Genomic DNA, 22,028 nt, shown 5'->3' on the forward strand with positions numbered 1-22,028 from the left:
TCAATTATCGATAAAAAAATGGCACTACCTCGTAAAAAATGAACAAAACCTTAACCTATAATTAGAAGACAAGAGTAGGGAGATGAAAAAAGAAAGTGACAGCGATTGTGTAACCAGGTGTGAATTTAAATTTTGAGTATCCATGTAACTGTATAGTCGTGTATGACTTTGCGTTAATCGAGTCAACACATTATTTAAATGTTTACGACTCTATGATTTCAAATTACTGTTCCGAAGATAAAATTTGTCAAAACTAACTATCGGAAAGTGTTGTTTTGAACGAAGTACATTTTGTTTGGTATCTATCTATGCCAACGGAAACGAACATGTTTCGCGATTTGCAGTCTGCGTGCTGAATTCATGCTTAAACGAAAGGGTCAGCAATCTATCAAAGTTTTGATTTGACGGTCGACAGATCTGAAGAAAAAAGCGCCGACATTTGAAACGGTAGGTTGCTGATCTGCAGCCACGATTTGAGCAAGATTAATTGTAAGTCAGAAAATGAGACGAAGTCTGTGGTTAATTCTTTACAAGCGTTCGTCCACGTCGTAGTTTTTTATTGTCATCATCATACATCTCACATTAGACGTCCTATATCTCTCGATATTTCCGAATGTTTTCATTAAATAATTCAATGTTCAAATGATCAACCATATTCAGAATTTAAACGATACAAATAAAGTTTTGCGGTTTGGCAACTGTCGTACGATTATTGCCGTGCCGTTTGGCAATTGCAACATCGAAGCGGGTTCACACGCTCGTATGTGTGCACAAATTAAAGTAAGAACCTGACGAATTCCACAATGTCACCGCTGTGGGATTGCAAAAACGTCGCACGTAGCGGAGTCGCACGCTCGTGTGCATTGCAGAATTAAAAGTAAGAGCCTGATGATTCGCATAGCATAATACTGCGAGATGGCAACGGGGTCGTGTCGTTCGGGTGCACTCAGTACGAATAAAATTTGTTTGTTTAACTCTTACCGTATCACGCCTGAATCAGTTCGAACCCTAATTTGATGACTATTTCGTTTTACAATTTGAAACTTTGCATTCTTCAATTACTTAGTAACTATGATATTCCTCAGCAATAAAAAAAGAGAAATGAGATGACAAAATATATATTCAAAATGTTTGCGTCGGCAAGATTCTACTGTGGGTCCGTGAGAATCCAGGCATGGCTGTCTGCGCGATAGGTAGAATTGCTGGTATTAAGGATTAACACGTACAACAGGTCAGCGTGACCCACCAATGGGTTACAATATGTGCATTTATCCGAGGCACAAATGGGCGCCAAGACATTCTTTTATTATTCACCAGTCCCTTCAAATGAATACTTTGCTAACAATAGTTTCAAGAATGAATTAAAATCAACAATTATATACGTCTTACGCCTGTAAGCAAATATTTTCGAACAAAGAGTATAGCAGGATAAAGGGGTCAAAAGTGCCCTTAGACCGATTTTTCTCGAGAAAGTTTTCTTTGATAGCATACCCTATAGAAAATATTGTACATCAATTTTCAACTCTTGATTTCAACCAAAAGGGTAGTTATACAGTACATCCGAATTATCAGCTTGTATCCTATTTTTGCTATTTAATGGTATGTAAATATTGTGAAAAATTCGGAGACATTTAAAATAGTATCGGAGACAGTAGGGCACTTTTGACCCTCTTATCCTTTTATATCCTTTTCAAGTAGTTTTTGTGGTATGGACCATTTTGATCAGTTTCCAGTAAAATACTAAAAAAATTCTCCGTTGCAGAATAGTAAAATAACAGATCAAATATCTGAATTAAGAACATGATTGCACTTTGGAATTGATTACCAAGGTTCTTAATGTTTTCGAATTGTTTTGCAAATAAAAAAATTAGTAAATAAATTATAAAATATTGATGTTAATTTAATTCTATTAGTAACTCTAACGATACATGACGCTACTTTTAAACCGCAAATTCATTAATTGAAAAAATTCAGACAATACGGTTTTACAGACACATTTTTGAAACTGCAGTTTCCAAGAAGATGAATAAAGATTGATCTTTTCGAAGTTTTCTGATAACAAACACGATTCGAATTATGATTACGATTGTCTTAAACATATTTTCGTTTATTTATTGGTTATTTATGGTTATGCCAAGTAACCAATATTTGTTTTGAACTTTTATATCAAACAGATGTTTGAACATTTTCTTCGTATAACTCAGAGAATATATAGCAATATGTATAATATAATTAGCTCGGTAAGATAAGGTAATTAATGTAATTGTAGCATGTAGTATAGCTTCATCATGCGTGAATCACTTTTACTGTAACTATTCAGGCAAATAAAGCATCATTAATAATGTCTTGTTCACGATTACATTTACGACTAAGATCATCGAAAGCCATTAGTTTTTATGTGCTTTTATACAATATATTTCTATGATCAGAATATCAATCCTAAGATTAATGTCATAGAAGTCATTTCATTATTCAGGATTCTTTCTAAGTGCACGCGGCTCTAATTCTCCAGCTTTCGTGCTCAATGGCGATTATCATATCATAAAGCTGAAATCGTGTTGCAGCAATTACCTGATCTACTAGGTTGTATGATCCCCTTGGGTCTGATTTTCTGGCTGGTTTTCTCATAGCAGTAGATAATTTCTATAAAACCCCTGTGTAATCATTTGAAAGTGTTCAACAGATTATACGGTGATTCATTCATATTCAGCTAAGCCGTCACAGTATTACTCATTTGAATATTTAAGGAACGAAATAATTTAAATGCAATCAATGTAATAGATGCGAGGCTTACTACCGCAAAGAAATGGTTGGAAATCATTGGATCAGTGTTAATACATTTATGTGCCTATAATATTATAGGCATGTATATACATACTAAATAAATAAATATTATAGTGTCTTTCTTTCGTAATATCTACATTGGATACGTAAACAAAAGCCACTATTTTAAATAGTTTTTAAATATGCAAGTATAAAAATTAATTTTATTTGCGAAAATTATTTACTATGAAGGGGATATTCGTATAATTATGATAATTTTCTGTGCCCAAAATGGCTTATTATGTAGATGTATAGTAGATTATCCCTATGATTTTGTAAATGATTAGTAAGAGCTAAAAATATTAAGAAATATTATTTGAAGAGTTTATTATTTCTGTTACTTAATATTTATTTGCATATTCGTATAGCGGCACTTAATTTGCATCCGTAGTCTAAAGTAAATGTTCCGTTTCTTAAAAAGTTTGGAAACAATGGAAATTAGCATCTGAATATCGTATGAATGTCGATAATTTGTAGTTTATAATTATCATACATTAAAATATTTATATGAGAACGTTACAGCACACATAAAAGAACAAATTTCGATACTGATGCTGCTTATCTTTTACCCGCAATCAGTTCCTTCTATTATTTAAAACTAGGTTCACAGGTATTGTTTATAAGATATAGATATAATCTATACAGATGTTTAAAATTAAAGTGTGAGGAAAAGGAAGAGAGCGAATTACCATATGCATTTATATAATTACATCGATTAAACACAGTATAAATCATTGTAATTTGTTGTAAGTATGAAATATAATGTTAATGGTGCTTGGATAAATGATTCGCAGTGTAGATGAAATTGTGCATGTGTGTATCTTAGATGTTGTATTGTCTTTCAGAGTCTTCTGTCTTTCTCGACGTAAACTACCTTGCTTCATTATTGCAGTTTCCAATATCATGCTGTGTAGAATTCTCAGTGGAGAAGGGAAACCGTCTTGTGCGTAGATATAAGTAATGTAACTGTCATTTGACTAATTGAATTTTGTCGGCATACTAACGAATATCGTCCAAATTACTGCTTTGACGTACACATGCCAACCTATAATCTCGGGAGAGATTCTCTTTTCAATGGAAATGGCATATACTGTCTGTACGTTTACATGTCCTTTGACATCTTCTATTGTGTCAACCAATTAATGCCACCTACGTACGTACAGAGTTCATGGTAACTGAATAACTTCCATGCAGTGAAAATATAATCGCATTATACATGACAAACTGTTAATAATAAAGAAATTGTGTGCTTGTTGATTGTGAAAGTTGCCGAGAAATTTTGTGCGGTTAATTATTAAAATTAAAACTGCTTTCTTTATTGAAACCATTATTTACAAGGTGTCGGATTTAAACGAGAATAGTTAGGTATAACAAGAAAGATATGGAAAATGAGGGAACATGTTTCACGAGAATGCTGTAGTATATACGGACGAACAGATGGTGATAGATTTATTTGATTTCTTTATCATTTTTGAAATATCAATGGCATGCAAATTTTGACAGTTAATGCCTCAAAAGTAACGTGTTCAAAAAACGCAAACAGTGTTTTGAAAGCATTTCGTTACCAGCTACATGAACTTAACATAAAAAACAGATTTCTGTTTAAATATTTCAACCTGAACTTTACAATGTTTTTCTACAATCGCAAATTGTTATGATAACTTTGTCTAAACGAAACAACTTACACAACTTGAACGCTAGAACTGTCGAACATTTTTAGTAGGACCATATAAAACACTTTATGGTGTTATGAGAACCAATATGATTATTTACGATTATTAACGATTCTTCATCGATTTAGATCACTTTAAAGTATGTTATTGGGGCTTTGGTTCTGAACAACTTCTGTTCATACATGTTACCGCCGTTCGGTTTTAGTTTCTTAGATGTCCGCAATAATGACTTTGATAATAATTTGGAAGTTTCCTCCTCTCAGTGGCTTAACACTACAACTACTTATTAGGGTTCACATATAACTCTCATAAAGATTGTAAAAATATATTTTTCTCGTTTATTTCGGATATTCATTATAGCGTTTAAGAGAAACTATTTATTTCTAAAATCATTTCGAATATGTGATACCTTTAAAATATCAATAATTGCAACACAAGAAAACTAAAATTCGTTATTTTAACGGGCACGTAGTTCTAGTATTAATAACAAGAGTCACATATCAGTTTCTTTATAATTTTCTTATTTTCGTGTAAAAAGTTGAATTCAGTGTAATTTAATTAACGATACATGAGAAATTAACGGGAGTCTGTCATTTTCATGCTATTTTACTTTTGCTTCAATGACCACATTACTACAATGTTAAACGCTTGGTTCGTAATTAGTTTTTACTTCACCCATACAGAAAAATAATAATCTGTATCTTTGTGATTATTTGTTAACTACGTAACGTTTATGCTGTATGCTTTTTGTAGATAACTTAGCAACTCTGAGTACAATGAAACATTTTAATTTCTGTTACATCACGTAACATTTGCCGCCGACATAAAATCATCGTTGAGAGCTCCATTATATCCGACACGGTCAAACGCACGCTAGACCCTTTGGTCAAAGCACTTCCAGTTTTTTTACACTCGGCTTCCAGGGCCTAATCCAATAATCACGAGACGAGGAGGTGCAATCTATTAAAGATTTTCTAAATTTCTGCCCTCCCTGCACCGGCGGGAAGTTCATTGTTCTGTAGCTTGACTTTTCATTTATAACATTCAGGAGAAACTCACGCGGACAAGTCTAGCATCCGAACGCATAAAATTCAATTTTTCAAAAAGCTATATTATTTTCAAAATTTTGAACAATTTTATTTTACAGTTTTATAAATATGAAAGAACAGTGTATTTTTCGTTTAAACTTTGTTTCGCTATCTCTTACCGTTTTAAAAATAATCCACTGGAAAGAAAATTTTGCACGTTTTTTCAAGGGGTGGTTTCATCCGTTCAAAATGAAATTCGGCACAAAAATGCAATGTATTAGGCTTGATTTACTTTACTTACACATAAAGTTTCATCATTTTTTAAATTGATATCTGCGGTACACAGAGAGCTCTGCGGGAAGTCCAGCTGTACTTAAAAGGTTAATAAAGATGTTTTCCATTTAGTGCAATACTCTCAGATACGTTATTAGTCAGAACTGTAACATAAACTTTTCTATAATATATATAATATTCGACTTCTTTTAAAAATATTGCAACCGAATGCAGATAGCTGTTATTGTTCAAAAAGTCATAAACTGTAATTAAAATAGTTGAAATTCTAGGATATCTGTATTTCACCCGAACCCAAATTTATATTTATACTTTTTCCACCATAACAAATATTCAGCCATCGTACTATATATCGGTAGGTAAAACACAATCATAGCATCTGCAACATGCATTTAAACGTACAGAAATAATACATATTACATTTATTATACTACATAATTAAAGTATAATTATGTTACAAACTGTGTCTACATAATTCATACATATACTGTCTCGTCATATTAACTTAACAACGGGCCGAAGCTGTTGCTAATAAGGAGTCGATGACGTAGTACATATTTACTTTCATACGTACATTCTTAATGTATACTGTGCTATATCATAATATAATATAATATCATATAATATCATACATTAAAATGAAAACGAAGGAAAAAGTTTAGGGAGCAATTAGGAAAGAGAAACGTTAAGTATTTTCCACGAAATACTTAAAAAATCTAGCCACCTTTTTTATAAATTAAAATTTGCTACCTTTGAGACTTTTAATTTTTCAAGTGAAATGCTATACATTTAGTTACATATATGTCATACAGAATAGTATATCAGAGCAAATTTAACGATATACACACAATATAATAATCTTCAATATATCTTATTTGTACCTTAATACACATTTTAGCTCTATGAATCTAATTTTCATAGTTTCTCTTAATATTGTTACATACTTGCGTTATCTCATTTTTAAATTATTTATATCGCTAAGACAAGTATTGTGAACATCTATAACAGTACTCTATAAAATGAAATCGAAAAGTGATAAATCTAGACCTCTTATTGGCCACTTAACAGGTTCCTTCCAAGCCATTTATTCTTAAACGTGCCATTAAAGTAATTTTATACGATTCAGCAACTGAGTCATTGCTCAAATAACTTTTTTTTTAACAAAGTAGCATTTATATCGAGCAGAAATTTATTCATTATATTCATTACCTTTATAAGATCTTTAGATGAAAAAAGAAAAATACCTATTCCTAGTATTCACATAGTTAATCACAACACAACTACTTTTATATGTGTTGAAATTATCTGCGATTTTTTTCTTTCTGAGTGAATACTGTGCAAATCGTGGCAGCCGTTGCAACCAAGCATACATTGGAAAACACAGAATAGTTGAACAATTAATAAACATGATTGCGTAAAGATTACAGTGTACCGTGATAAAACGTTACCAAACGTATATACAAAATTATAAAGCTTTTTATTTATAAATATTAAAAACTTATATTTTATTATAGGTCTTCCAGAAAATGTTAATTAGACTGCGATGACTCAGGTGAATAGAATGAATAGGGTAAAGTTTCATACTTTAAACTATTCAGCTTTTGCACCATTATTTGCGAAACATACAGCCGAGCATTATCGTACAACAAAATTTCAGTTGACTAATGACGGTTGTTTTTCTTGTAATTTCTACTTCATTGCTTGAACTCCGGCATAGTAATGCTGCATTGCTGTACAATCATAGCTACTGTGATTGTTTCAATCGACCTTAAGAAATTATATTAAATCACACTAACCATTAACCAGCAAAGTGTGGCTATTATTTTCGTTGGATGCAAAACTGGCTAAAAATGAGCTTCTGTCATTTCGAACCAACAGTGAATTGCATATCTCTTCGCGTTAGAGTGTCTGTCATTCGTTAAGCTTATGAGATATCCATTTAGCTTTTCACATTGCCAACTGATTGCAGGTAACATAAAGTCGCCATAACACTTACATCGAATTCTTGGGCCTAATCATTAACTGTTTTTCGCATATTTTTTATTTTTCCGTATATTTGCAACGAAAAGCCTCAGTTGATCATCCTTAATGAACGACCTCGGTCTTTCACTTTGTTCATTAACTCGTCGTCCTATGATTTATTTTTTAACTATAACCGATACAACTACTTCATATGTTAATAATTTATTAGAAAAAGAAACATGTTTGATGCTTATTCTATGTCTACGTTTACTCCAAAGGTTAACGATTGATAATAGAAAAGTAATATTGAATTTATATTAAAAAAAAATAAATAACACTTAAATTTCTCAAATTCAGTATACAATTTTTGTCATGAGTCTAACACGATATTGTAGATCAAAGTGTTAAGAGGGGACACCATTTAGAGCCGTCCTAAACACAGGTATACTTTAAGCATTTTCTTGTTAATAACTATTAAGTGAAAACTTTTGATTTTTCAGTCTGTATAATTGTGATCTTCTGCTTTGTATTTATATCTTTTCCTAGACAAAATATTACAAAATGGCGCAGTTATTCCCTAACTTCAGAACCCCTTTTTATAAACCATTAATTGTTGGCGGACTCGATTGCAGGCAACTGAAACATCCGAAGATACCATTTCTTGTGGATTTATAAATAGAAATATATTATCTAAAATGCAGCTTACGAATTTTCCGAAATTTTTATTGTTATAGAAATCGCAAGCACTTCAAGTGCAAAAACCAGTTTTTCCGCAAAAAATTGATTTCAAATGTTTATAACAAAATAAATATTTGAAATATTGAAAAATCGTACGTTACATTGTAGAGTATAGTATATAAAAAATTCTCTCCTGATTTAAAGAAAATCGGACGTATAGTTTCAAACATCTCGTGTTTGCCAGTATGAAAAACAAGGTCTCGAGAAATAAAACAGATCCTTCTAATTTTAATTAATTTTAACTAAAATTATTGAATTTAATTTATATTTAAAATGTAATTAAATTTTCATAAAATTTTTATTTTAATTTTTATTTAAAATGTAATTAAAGTTTTATAAAATTTAATCAAATAAATAATCACATATATAAATCAATTTATTTAATTAATTTAATCAAATTTATCTATATTTTTGCTATTCGGTATTCTTGTTTTTACCTTCAAATACGTATTTCTTTACTATAATTTTACTAAACTTGTCTGTTGCATCAATTGTTACATTACCTTTTGTCTTATCGATTTTGAGTATAAACACTCAATATACTTAACTGTGTATATTAATTGTATTTTAAACAATGCTTCTACTTATACCTAAGACATTATTAGAAATTGTACAACAATGGTTCTGTCTAGCGTGTAAATATGTATACAAATACACATTTCTCCAAACAGATCTGTCTGAGTATTATTACTTAGAACTTGATATAGATGTATATATAGATTACCGTATAGACGATGATTTGCTTCACATAGATACGCACCTTACATAGAGCTGAGAGTTCTGAAAGGGGCTTTGATAGTCTTCGGTTGAATACTGTATAGATCAAATGGACTTTGATGGTTGTGTGCGGGTATGCACATGACAGGTTGCAAGAACATGATAGTAACATAGTCGGCCGCTTAATTGCTAGAAACATAATCACAATTGGAAGCACACCTATAGGGAGCGCATAGACAAATGTGAATGTTACCTCTTTCAACGGGTTTTATCTTACATTAAAACGATCGTGAATGGGTTGTCCTTTCTATATTAATGTCTTAAAGTGGCAAATGTGGAAAGTATGGTAACTTTGTTTATATGCATAAGGCTTCATCTTTAGATTATCAATAATGAAAACTGACATGTGTAAATATGTATGTTTGATGATCGTCATATAAATATAATATGAACCTACTTGTATTGTAGTTAATACATACTATAAATACATATAGCGAATTATAATGAAATTACAATCATATTTAAAAATAATCAAAAACTAAGTATACTATTATTTAAAAATTATAATTAAGATAAAAGTGTAACAAGTTTAAGAAATTCTCATAGTCAATTTCAATTGACTTCCATGTACAACGAATCAAAATAGGAAATACACGTTTTTCTATTTTCTTATTGTAGTATCTAGAATATTTAGCGTAGATTAAAGTATTGTAGGATGAATGGTTTGTTGTGCGTGCGTAAGGGCGACCAGGTCGTATTGCGACGGACCGACGCCGGGATGTTTGGAAAATAGTGTGACTGCGTTTAGAAAATCTGGAGTGGCTGAAAGAATGCGAGGAAGAGTATCTGGAACTGAGCGATTGGACCGTGAGAAAAGCGTGTACGTGACTGCGTGAATTTTGACTATGGACGAAAGATGCGAGTGAGAAGGGTGCAAGGATGAGAAAGGGGGTGTGTGTTAAAAGCGAGTGGGAATGCGTGCGTGAGGGACATTTTGGTGAGAGCAGCGTGAGGAACATTTTGTGCGTGATAGCGGATAGAGTGTTGGCCTTCGTGGCATTGAGTTGTATTTTTACGTATTGTCCATATTGTTTCTTTATCTCATTAAATACATACATTTATTCCTAATTCTCTTTTTACTGAAGATCTACGTTTTCAATATCTACAATAATAGTAGCCCCACTATAAACTTGGGGGCTCGTCCGGGATCACTATATTATTTTTCGCTTATTAATGATAATTAATAAAGTACTTTATTTTCTTCTATATGTCACATATCAATTCTTCGTTAACCAAATGAAATGTAGCAGATAAAATGTAACGTGATAATAATTATTGTTGAAATATAGCTTTGCATTTTTGAAATATAATTCTTTAGTAGAATGAGTGCAAATTAGTAATTTCCATTTTATACGTGTATAGGCGCCTTAGACTTTATCTACTTTCCTCACTGATCTTTCATCTCAGTTACCAGCTCTTTACTTCTCCCCTTGGTAACACAATTAATTCCCTTCTTATCTTCTTAAGATATCATACTATCGTTAAGAAGCTTTCCACCTAGGTCATAAACTTTCTGCAAGTGTAAAATTGGATCTGATTAAAACTTACCGCGGATCTTGGCGTAATTGTATTTCTAGCAGTATTTTCTTATGACAATGGAATAAACCGACTTCTTTTCCAATTATACGACATTTGTTCATACTTTAGCATTGCTTTAAAATTGAATAAAAAAATCTACAATATTATAAATAATCAAATTTTAGTACTTTCGTCGTATTAATGTTGTTATTAGAAAACAGTTGGAATAGTTATTCAAATGATTAAATCACTCTCAATTTTTGTTACATTTTTATGTATATATAATATATAATATATCTTGAAGTGTCTCTCTATCATTCGTATTTTCGGAGTAAATTAACATGTTAATTTTTCTGCGATATTTGTGTTACTAATACCATAAAAAAATCAAGAATGATACAAATATTTATTAATTTTTAGACAGTCATTAATTAAACAGTCAGCCGTTGTCGAACACTTGAATCAGTTAATAATAAGCAAACAGTCATTGTTGTAATTGGTGATGACATGAAATATAAGTAATTACACTCTTGTAATAATATTTTACGAGTTGCCTTCTAAATACATAACTCCTTCTAGTGCAGTGTGTCGTATTTCTGAATGCAACACATAGTTTCGTTAGAATTACTGACATCAATAGATAAGTGTTCCTTTTCCTCTTATTGTTAATTATTTTATTTTACCTTTTTGACAAATTTTTGTTGGCTACATATATGTTACAGTACACATAGAAACAATAAACCTTATAGTTTTATTCAGTCTAAGTGTTTTCTAATATGAGTTATATATGTTACATTCATGTTACATTGAGTAATAAGGTGTAATTTGATTACCAAACTACAATGAACGTTTAGATGTTTGAACTTTTTGAAATTTTTGGTTGAAACATTTATAACATTTCTTTCTCCCTCCATCACATGATTTCCTGCTACTACAGATACAATATACTTTCCTGTACTAGTGTAATACTAATGTTAGTAGCGATAATAATAAAACTGTATAAAAATTTGTAATGGCCTAACATTATAACGCATTCTCCGCACAGTGTAACACTGACATGTTCATATTTTATGTCTATTTAAATAACAAGTTGTTACACTGGAGGTTTTTTATTTATTTTTACTGTGACGAAATACATATGAACGAAAATACATCGATACGAATTTTTATAGATGCAATAAAAAGATCATGATAGGTTAATACCATCTGTACAACTATAAAGGTATTTTATTAGGTATAAATTCGTCTTATCAAAAAGTAAAGAATCATCTTAAGTATTTAATTTGCTCATAGTGATTGACAATGTTTATTATTTTAGAAATAATTATGCCTTAAATAATTGAGATCGCGAGTAGCATTATTACGATACAAATGCATTATTGTACCAACATGTAAATTGCTTCGGAATTTACAAAGCTCTCCTACAGGAATAATTGCGTTCGTTAATACACGAAACGTTTCAATAAATATTTGAAGCGACAGCTGTTTGTACATGAATACAACTTTTTTCGTGATTTATTAAATTAAATCCAGTATTTCGTAATTAAGTTTGTTGTCGGTAGGAATACAATTCAAACTCAATTGTAACAAAAACAAGCAAAACAAAGGAATAAAAATTCAACTGTGAAAAATGGTAGAAAAACTGACAAAGGAAAAAAAACATGCGAATCGCATGGAACGAAATGTTCTTTTCAAGATACTGGTAAAGAAAGAGCATTTGTTCAGAATTTAATTTAAAATATGATAAAACGCATACATGTAATAATTATTGTTACATCGTGAAAAAAATAAAAGATATGAAAAACATGTTACCTATTTCTCATTGCAGTCCGTAAGTCGCATATATTGGTTTGTATGAAAATCGGTTGATTTAATAAAAAATGACTTAAACAATTAATAATTATAATATACCATAAACACATAATTTTTCTTATTAATCTTTTATTCAGATATGTTTCGAGCCTAAAATACATCATTTATAATAAACTCTTTCCCCAATACCTTTCTGTGTCTAAATTTATAGTTCATTTACTGTTACAATAAACATTCCATGTTTCTGTAGATGTTTTGATTTATCATTTTCATTTCGTTATAAATAATCGAAGGAATGGAACATATATGCTGAATTAAAAGTTATAAAAGACTTCACAAAAATACTATTAACTCTTTTAGAGCGTACGTGATGTGAAATAGGCCGCCAATTATTTAAAAGATTTGATGTTAAGGATAATTAAAAAATTAACAAGGTAGGAGAGAAAAATATTCAGCCAAAAGATGTTTATTCTTTATTTCAAAAATTTCTGTCAAGATGATACTAAATATTACGTTGTCATAGTATTTATATCATTAATGAATAGGGTAACGACACCTGACATGAAACAGTTCCTAATATGAAATACCACAATATTTCGGAAAATAAATAGCTTGATATGTCAGTTACCATGGGGAACACTTTATTAATGATAGAAAACAATCATATCGATAATTCGACATTAATTAATTTTTTATCACTGAATGCGAAGCACTATTGTTTGCTATTACGTTAAATATTCTGTAAAACAAGTTAAATAGTCAAATTTCTTAATATAGATAGACCAAAAAATTGTATTTTTTCATGATTTATCATTGAACATGTTTGTTTTCCACTATTCACAAGTAATTTTCTGCAAATTATTCTTCTTCTTAGAATAATCATTATTTTTTATCGGAATATGTGGGTTCTTAATATGGACCATGTTTCATATTGGATGTACCTTCTTTTTTAATATTACATACTATAATGTTATATTTTTTTTTTATGCTGGTAATTAGAAAAATGGTATTAATGGAAAAATATGTCCAATGCATTGTGTTCACTGACCATGTAATGGTCCCGATGTGTCATTCATACATCCAATGCATAAAAGACAAAAAAGAAAAATATGAACACAATATCAATTCAAAAAAGTGGAAAAATCCGTTTATTTATTTTTTTTATTTTTTCAGACCACTGTTTTCGACTTTATTTACATTTTTTACCGTGATTTGAAAGCATTCAACTTTTTATTGTTATCGATTAGTGTATAAATGTTTTTTAATTTCTTCATGTTTTGATGCACTTTTTATTGAAAAGAAATACATGTCTCTCGTTTTGGCAAGCTTTTCAAATCAGGTATTCCACATTAAGTACCGTTAGCCTACACCTATATTTACTATTTTCGTAACTTTTTACATAATTAAATCCATGTGCTGTAAGACTTGTTTGCTCGTTAACCTCGTCACCATTAACATACAATATAGTTTTCACTAATTTTTGCAAGAAAATTACCAGAAATTTTATTTTCAGGTACAAACAAGCAGATACATGTATTTATTATATTTAACGTTTCTCGATTAGTTGTTATCTACAGCAGAATTACAATATATTTCTAACAATTAACAAAACTCCTCAAAATTTCTCTATTATTCAAATTACTAAATTTCTATGTATCTAACACTGACGCTTAAAATCATTTTCATTATGGAAATTATGATAGGCATAAAAGATAAATGCTGCCTTTCAAACTAACCTGCTATTAAACTGAGACTACAGTAACAATCTAAACAAATTAATATAAATAATATAGTAGCAATTAATATAGTATATTCAAATGAACCAAAACATGTTTTACAAAATCATTTATAAATGTTTACTTTGAAATATCTTCTTTCAAAGCTGTTTTATGCGTTTCTCTCTTACTGTGCGTTAAAGTATTTTCTTTGGTAAATATATACGTATACCAGATAGAATATGTAAAAAATTGTTATAAAATGTACATTAAAAGTTGTGGGAAGCTGCGACAAGACGCTCTACATGACACATGAAGGAAAAACGTGTCGTCGTGGGTTTAACTGACTTTATACAAGTTTAAACCGAACGCTACAAAAAACGAAGATGTTGAACTTTCAGAACATGGTGAATATTGCAAAATAACATCAAATTTTTCGTTTTATGTTTGCATTAAGAACTTGGCAGTGTCCAATGTTTCCATACTTTCAGGACGCCCTACATGATCTACTTATACATATGTGTATATATAGCGTAAAATACATGTGCTAAATATATACGACTATATGTATCAACGAACTAAGAAACCTACCCTTTGGTTCGTTTGAACCCTTATAGATTGGTCAGTTTGTTCAATTTTTAAACAAAACTGATACATAATGTTGATTAGTTATCGGTACACATGTACATCGAATTTAAGCACAGTTTAACATTGTCTAACACGATAGTTTTGATTTTTATAAATAGTTCATGCCTTCAAAATATAGGTAATGAATTTTGAAACTCAATATCCATCCCACTTATTTTTAAGAATTTGTTCAGCATCTTAAAAAATTGATAATTTTTTGTATTCTTATTCCTGTAGATACGCTTTTTCCTCGAAATGTGTTTTTCGATTATTTTCAAGCTAGATTAACTATAGGCGATTACGTGTTTTTATACATTTTTAATGTCTTTCTGTGATTTTTTATGAACAAGTTCTTTCTTCATTTTGTTCTGTAACATTTCTTATTTCATAACTTTTTTTTAGAGTTTTCCCTACTCTGTCCTGATTAACTTTTTCATACACCTCGAGTGTTTATGTCTTCATTTAGAGTTCTGTCGTTTTCTTCGAGTTTTCCTAAGTTTCTCGCCATTTTTTCGCGCCTCGTTCATCCTTCGTCAACTGTTAAATAAGTTAAGGGATAATATTTTAAACTCAATTATTTACTTGCGTCTAACTCAGTAGGAATAAACCAAAATTTCAGGACCACTTTCGTGCTGTGAACGACTTACTCACCCGCATGTAGCAAATAGAGCAGAGTCCCTTGTAATTCAAAGGATTATTATAGGAATACCTTAAAATTCGAATGTTCTATTACACGTATGTATTGTAGTAGTAGGTAGTTCAATCTATGTATATTCGGATAAATAAAATTTAGAATCCGGTAAGTAATTCTTTCGGTACTGTTTTCCACTATCAACAAGAATGTTTACTAAACAATATCCGTAATTTTTTCATTTTAATTGACAATCCCTCATAGGGATATCATGAAATGTTGATTAATCGGTACGACAATAATATTCGAGATTTCACATGAATATTTATAAATTCCACGCGAGAACGCAGCACTTTTTATTAAAAGAGTTATTCTATATATTTCAAGGAAGTAAATGTAATTATCGCTATTCTGTAATTTTAAAATGATCATCAAATTATCAAACAGTAGTTGGTCTTCGTTTATTAATCAGTCACCTAACATTAATTTCGTGCATGGCAAGTCAAGTTGCACTTGACGTATAACACTTGACATACTACTAGCATTATAAGTTTATCCACACCGACAAGATTAGGATAACTGAAATGTGTAAAGTGTCTCCACGCTAGCTTCATAATTAAGGGGATACCAATCTACATAATACGCCTGCGACCTCTTGATAAAGCGGATTGAAGCAAGGAGCATACGCATCGTTTCATAAATGATCAATAGTCGACGGAGCAGGTTTGTCTTTAGTTATATGAACTGCATCTGAGATACATTTATTTAATTAAATTCTTCGTAGCATTTTGGTGTATGTATTTTCATTTAAGTATATTGAAATTTGAACGTCATAGAAGCACAAAAAGAATATTAAGAAATTTTACTAACATAAGGAAACTCGCGTGTGCGCCTTTTGGGTTGAATTTCTTGAATTGTTATAAGTCCGTTACATTATATACAGTTTTTAACCTTTTGCAGACGAATCTCCGCAATGATGATGACGAATGATATTTTGCAGAGATCAAACTTTCATGTGTGTAATACCGAATTGCAAACAAATGATTTAATTACTCGAACAGCAAAAAATCAGTACGTAGTTTCTTTATTCTCTATTATTTAAGCATTCGATGTCTAATTTGGCAGAATCTGCAGAAGGTTTTGTATACTTTAGAGCAGTGGTGGCCAAATCGTGGCACACGTGCCAAACGTGGCGCATTAGATGATTACAAGTGGCGCATCGCATTCTAGCGCCTACTTATTCTTTTTAAGTGCTTCAGTAAACGTGTGTCTTTTGTACTCACGTGAATGAATTCATTTAATTGCGAAATTGAGTTATTCCTTTTCCTCCTTTAAGCGAAGCAAATCCTACTCCTATCCCTATTTTTCTACTCCAACCGTAAATGTAAGAAGGTCGAGCAGATGCTTGAGTTGTATGGTGCATCTGAACTCGTCTATGAACAAAATTGGTGTATGGTATGTAAAAGGTTGGCCACCCCTGCTTTAGAGAATCTTCTTCCGCAAAAGATTAATAACGCAGTCAGTCTGTATGAAACTATATTTCCATATATAACTGGAAGAGTTACCGATGTGGACTTAGCCTACCATCGTACTCTTTGCACCGTGATAACGGATCGGTTGGCCCAACATTTTCGGGCTCCCCGTGTATTAACGTATTACGAGCGCCCGCCCGAGCCCGCCCGACTTTCACTGGCCTGACCCAAACAGTCGGGTATAAAGTAAAGCTCTCACGCTTTAACCTCTGGGTTACTGCAGAATTTTGCGTCGACGTGTATTTCTAAGAAAGTGTACTGAAACCATCAAAACACTGAATTGAACTAAATTAAATCAATATAAAATAATCACATTTATGTAATATATGATTAACGGAAAACGTAATTGTTGAATTAGAAATCACCTACGTCAGATGTAAGCGAGCTTTGCTGCTATTATTGTCAATAACATTCTACCGCCGTCTGTAGGTGTCAACAGTACACCGAAACCAAAATTTTAAAGCGCCTTTGAGCGCTAACAGTAGCCAAGGGGTTAAGTCAGCTTCGCCAAACTAAAAGTGCACAAGAGCAAAAGGAAGGCCGCACGCGCCACCTCAGTCGTTCCAATAAGCATAGTACCCGAGCCTGCGTGGCCCCGGGATTCGATAAACACACACAACCGGTGCGCGCAGAAACGAAATCTGACGCCAATGTTCGTATATCTCACTTCATCGCATTTCGTTTTGTTTGCATTCTTTGACGTGCCGAGACTGAGGCGTCACTGTGCCATATCTACCAGGCCGAGTGTGTGAGTGGACCTCTTCCCCTGCCTCTGTACACTTATTGTTCGTAGCCTGTCAGAGCTCAGTCAAGACGAGAGAGCTGCACTGTATATGAAGTGTAAGAAACATGTACCTGATCACAAACATTGGTTTAAAGGGGAAGTTTAGATCAAATTATAAATTTTTGTTTATGAGCTAGACTTTGTTCAATCTTTGTGCAGTTTAGATTATCAACATTTCCATTTGTTTATGTTATTTGTTGACAAAAAAAGTGGAATGGCAACATTACGCGGTATTCCCAGGCGGTCACCCATCCAAGTACTAACCACGCCCAGCGCTATTTAACTTCGGTGATCGGACGAGAACCGGTGCATTAAACGCGGTATGAACGTTGCCTAGAAAGTAAAGGATACAAATTAAATAAAATGGAACAAAATAACACTCTATAGTGTATTACTAACATGATCTCAGCCAGCCTGCAGTTCAAAAGTGAAGAGGGTCAAGGGGATTCGGCCGCACGCTCCACCTGAGCTCGCGGCTCCGTCAGTAACAAAGACGTGCCGAAACTACAATAATTCCGTCATTCTATAGGACCGAGCGCCGCGAATGGACGTCATCCCTTGCTCCTTCTCACTTTTGAGCCGCATGACGACTGAGGTTTATATCAGTAACGCACTGTAGGTATTTGAAAACGAAACTGGCAGCATTACGAATTTTTATCTCTATTGTTATGTCTCACTTTGTCACATGTCACCTCACTTTGTTATTACTACGCAGCCAATAACGACCATGTATCGAAAACCGAAGCGACCCAAACATTGTGAGTGAAAGAGTCCTCTTGCCTTCCTGACTTCTCGTCGTGAAGAATAACTGTCAATACTTCTCAGCCAGAGAGTAAAAACTGTACGGTGAACATTGGATAATTGCAACACTCATCGGGACCCGAATGTTGCATTTATGAAGAGGTATAATTGATTCGATCCCAGGAAACGAAGATTTTAGCATGGCGGACGTAGAAAAGGACAACGCGAGTGAAGAAAAAGGAAAGACTGAGATTCGAAGTGTTTGGCAACATTAAAGACTTGCGATGTGCTTAAGATCTTTAACTCAAAAATTAAACTTTTTTATTCTTGACGTTTGGTGAATGAAACTTGCACCATCATGTTTGTTATGTTTCACTGGTTAAAATGATATCAAATACGATAGAATTACGATTATAGTTACTTTTGTAGTAATTGAATAAAGTCTCGGATACAGAAAAGAGCTGCGAATAGGAAAGAGACGTTGAAATCGTTGAGTTCGACAATAGTCAAATATATATATATAGACTAACTTTTGAAATAGATGTTACATATAAATTGTTTAGAACTTGATTTATTATATTCCTTTTTGTTTTTCTATTTTGGAACGACTTGTTGATACTATATATATTATAATTTAATCGTTTCTTAAATTTTTCTGTTTAATGAAAAGACTCTTTTGATGACTACTGAACTCTGATAACACTGACACGATCACTCAAACTTATCAGAAATCTAAATGCTAGAAAATATTCCAGACGAATAGAATGGCAATAATTCACTAAAGTAAATAATTTGTTAGATACGGAGTTTTTCTATGTGACTCTTTTCCTTCTTCTGGAAGCTGCATGCTATCCTAGAGGAGCTTGTTTGTATATACAAAAACCTAACCCTCTCGCGGGGATGCACTGGCTAGGGAATCTAGCCGCGCACATACGTATCCCCGCCACCATGTTTAGTCCATTGTTTTCGTATATAAGGGCCACGGACTTGTTCATCATCGGGTTTATTTCGAGTCACGCAAGACGAGAGATGCATGGTGAAATCGGATTCATAGTCCCTTTCAAACATAATCAAACAGTACGTATAATCACTGTTAAAACCACCACCCCATTTCCCAGTGCGTCAAAACCGGGAAAACGCGACTCAGAATCCGCAACACAACACACGTTAAGAATTGTACTACATAACTTTCATTCAGAATATATTTAAGTGGTTTCCTCTATTTTGAGCTCAAGCTTATTTAATGATCACATCCTTTTGAAATTACAGTACTAGTATATTCCCGTAACGGTACACTTTTGCCGCTCGAAATGCACCTCAATCATTTTTAAAGAGTCACGGGGCAAAACCATTTCCTACTTCCAATCGAAGTACCCAGTGGTGAAAGAGACATTGGCTTAACTACGATTTCCCTGCTGCCAACAATCCTTGGTCACGCAATTGCGTCGCAAGCCCTCGTAACATATTATAGAGGTTTTCACCACCACAGAGCGTGAGATGTTTTTACGCGATCCTACTTGTACACAGAAAATTAGAAATTCTATATTATTAGAAGAGAAATATTTCCATTATTTGTATTCTGTGTAAATAGTAACTGAGAAATACTTGCAAACCGCTATACTTATAACGTATGTCACGGATTCATTTGTAGAAATAGTTAGATAAAAGTTACAATAAACTGCCACACGTGGCATTACAAGAGCGTAGTTCGAGTTACAAGCGACTGTGAGGCTGTGGTCTGCCCCTGACATAATATAATTTTCACGAAAGTGCAAAATTTGAGCGCTAGACATTACTAGAGTGCAACTGCGGAAAGTTAACTACGACAATCTAACGCAAAACACGCGAAGTATGTACGAGAACATACGTGAAATTACACGACCTAAATAGTTCAGGTACGAGTCTGCAAAACGAACACCTTTACCTTAATATTATGTTTAGAATATGTTCCTAGGTTCACCAAAATGACATTTGTTGAATAATTTATAACAATTATTCCGCTTAGTTTAGGTGATTTGTTCGCAGTACAAATCTAAAATTCAGAGTAGTTGGTAAGGCACGAGAGAAAGGGGGGGGGGGAGAGAGAGAGAGAGAGAGAGAGAGAGTATCGCGTCGCAGAATCCGTCGCCTTAACGATAACAGGAGACTAAGTTTCAACACTTGAGAGGTTCAGCTTGTTTTGCGTACACACTCATTTATTTTGGTCTGCGCTGCAAATTATGCATATTCTTTGACGCATTTCCCATAATGGGTTTAATAACTTGACGATTTTTGACAGTGCAGCGTGTGTATATACACTGACGCATAAAATATCAACTTCTATATGCTTCTCGCGTTAGCTCTCCATCGATCATAGGTTTAATGTGCACAGGGGTAAGGAGACTCTTTAAGTGAGTGGAAGAGTCCCCTTGCCTCTGTGCCCTCTTAAACCTACGGTCGATGAAGTTAATGTGAGAGGCGAAACTGTACTTCTAAACTGCTTTCAATTCTTGGCATTAATTCTTTAGAGAACCTGCACCTGCTCATGAACATCTCTGTAACAGATGATTCTCGGGCATAAGAATTTTTCTGCATTTTCGCTCTCAGAAAATATTCTTTCAAATTTCTGCCTGGTCAACTGTGAATATCTTCTCCTTTAATTTGCTGAAATTGTCCTCTAATAACGATGTAGATGTTTCTTGACAATGATTTTGTCAATGCTCTAAAAGTTGCTATTGAACCTTTAATATATAAAAGACTGATTTTATCGTCAAAATGTTTTTGACTGAAGGAGAGTAACATTGTCTTGAATTACCAGTTCGCCTTATGTCTTTATAAGCATATATAAATATCGGTTTGAAAAATAAACGTTATATGATTAACTTCTAAGAAATATCATTGTTTTGAACTATATGTATTGCTATTTCGTTAATCTATCTTACATGAGAAGTATCACACTGATATTACATAACACGAAAAGATATTTTATTGCATAAAATCATCATAAAACTATTAGACATTTACAACATATAAACAAATAATTAACGCTTAAACATTTAATCTGCAATAGAAAGTGTTGAAACATACTTTTAAAAATATTCTCCAACATAGATGAAAAGTTACTACGTTCCGTGGAAGGTGATAAACAGTTATTATTGCATTGTCACGTGTGAAGTTTCGTACTTCTGTTTAGGGTTAAATGCATTATGCACTTTTGGTTCCTAAAGCTTCCTTGAAATGCCCCTGAGAGTGTGCGAGCCATAGTCAGACTCCACGGATGGTGGTTTGTCCGTACGAAATTATTCGTCTATCTTAAGTTTCACACGGTCGTGACAAACGTGTAAACTTTGCAACATCAAGAAACTAACTTCGTTTTAATACCTTATGTATGAATGTC

At 32.6% G+C, this 22,028-nt stretch overlaps 1 protein-coding gene and 1 non-coding gene across 4 annotated transcripts in view; one reads left to right on the plus strand and one right to left on the minus strand.

The window, feature by feature from the left end:
• Positions 1-22,028, plus strand: part of Invadolysin (leishmanolysin-like peptidase, invadolysin) — a 379,264-nt gene that overhangs the window by 226,124 nt on the left and 131,112 nt on the right. The gene's annotated exons all lie outside the window — the stretch shown is intronic.
• Positions 18,127-18,245, minus strand: LOC116430786 (5S ribosomal RNA). The gene has a single exon (XR_004235786.1). It is a non-coding gene; the product is annotated as a 5S ribosomal RNA (ribosomal RNA).

The sequence above is a fragment of the Nomia melanderi genome, chromosome 2 (assembly GCF_051020985.1).
Source record: "Nomia melanderi isolate GNS246 chromosome 2, iyNomMela1, whole genome shotgun sequence".
In the NCBI taxonomy this organism is placed as follows: Eukaryota; Metazoa; Arthropoda; class Insecta; order Hymenoptera; family Halictidae; genus Nomia; species Nomia melanderi.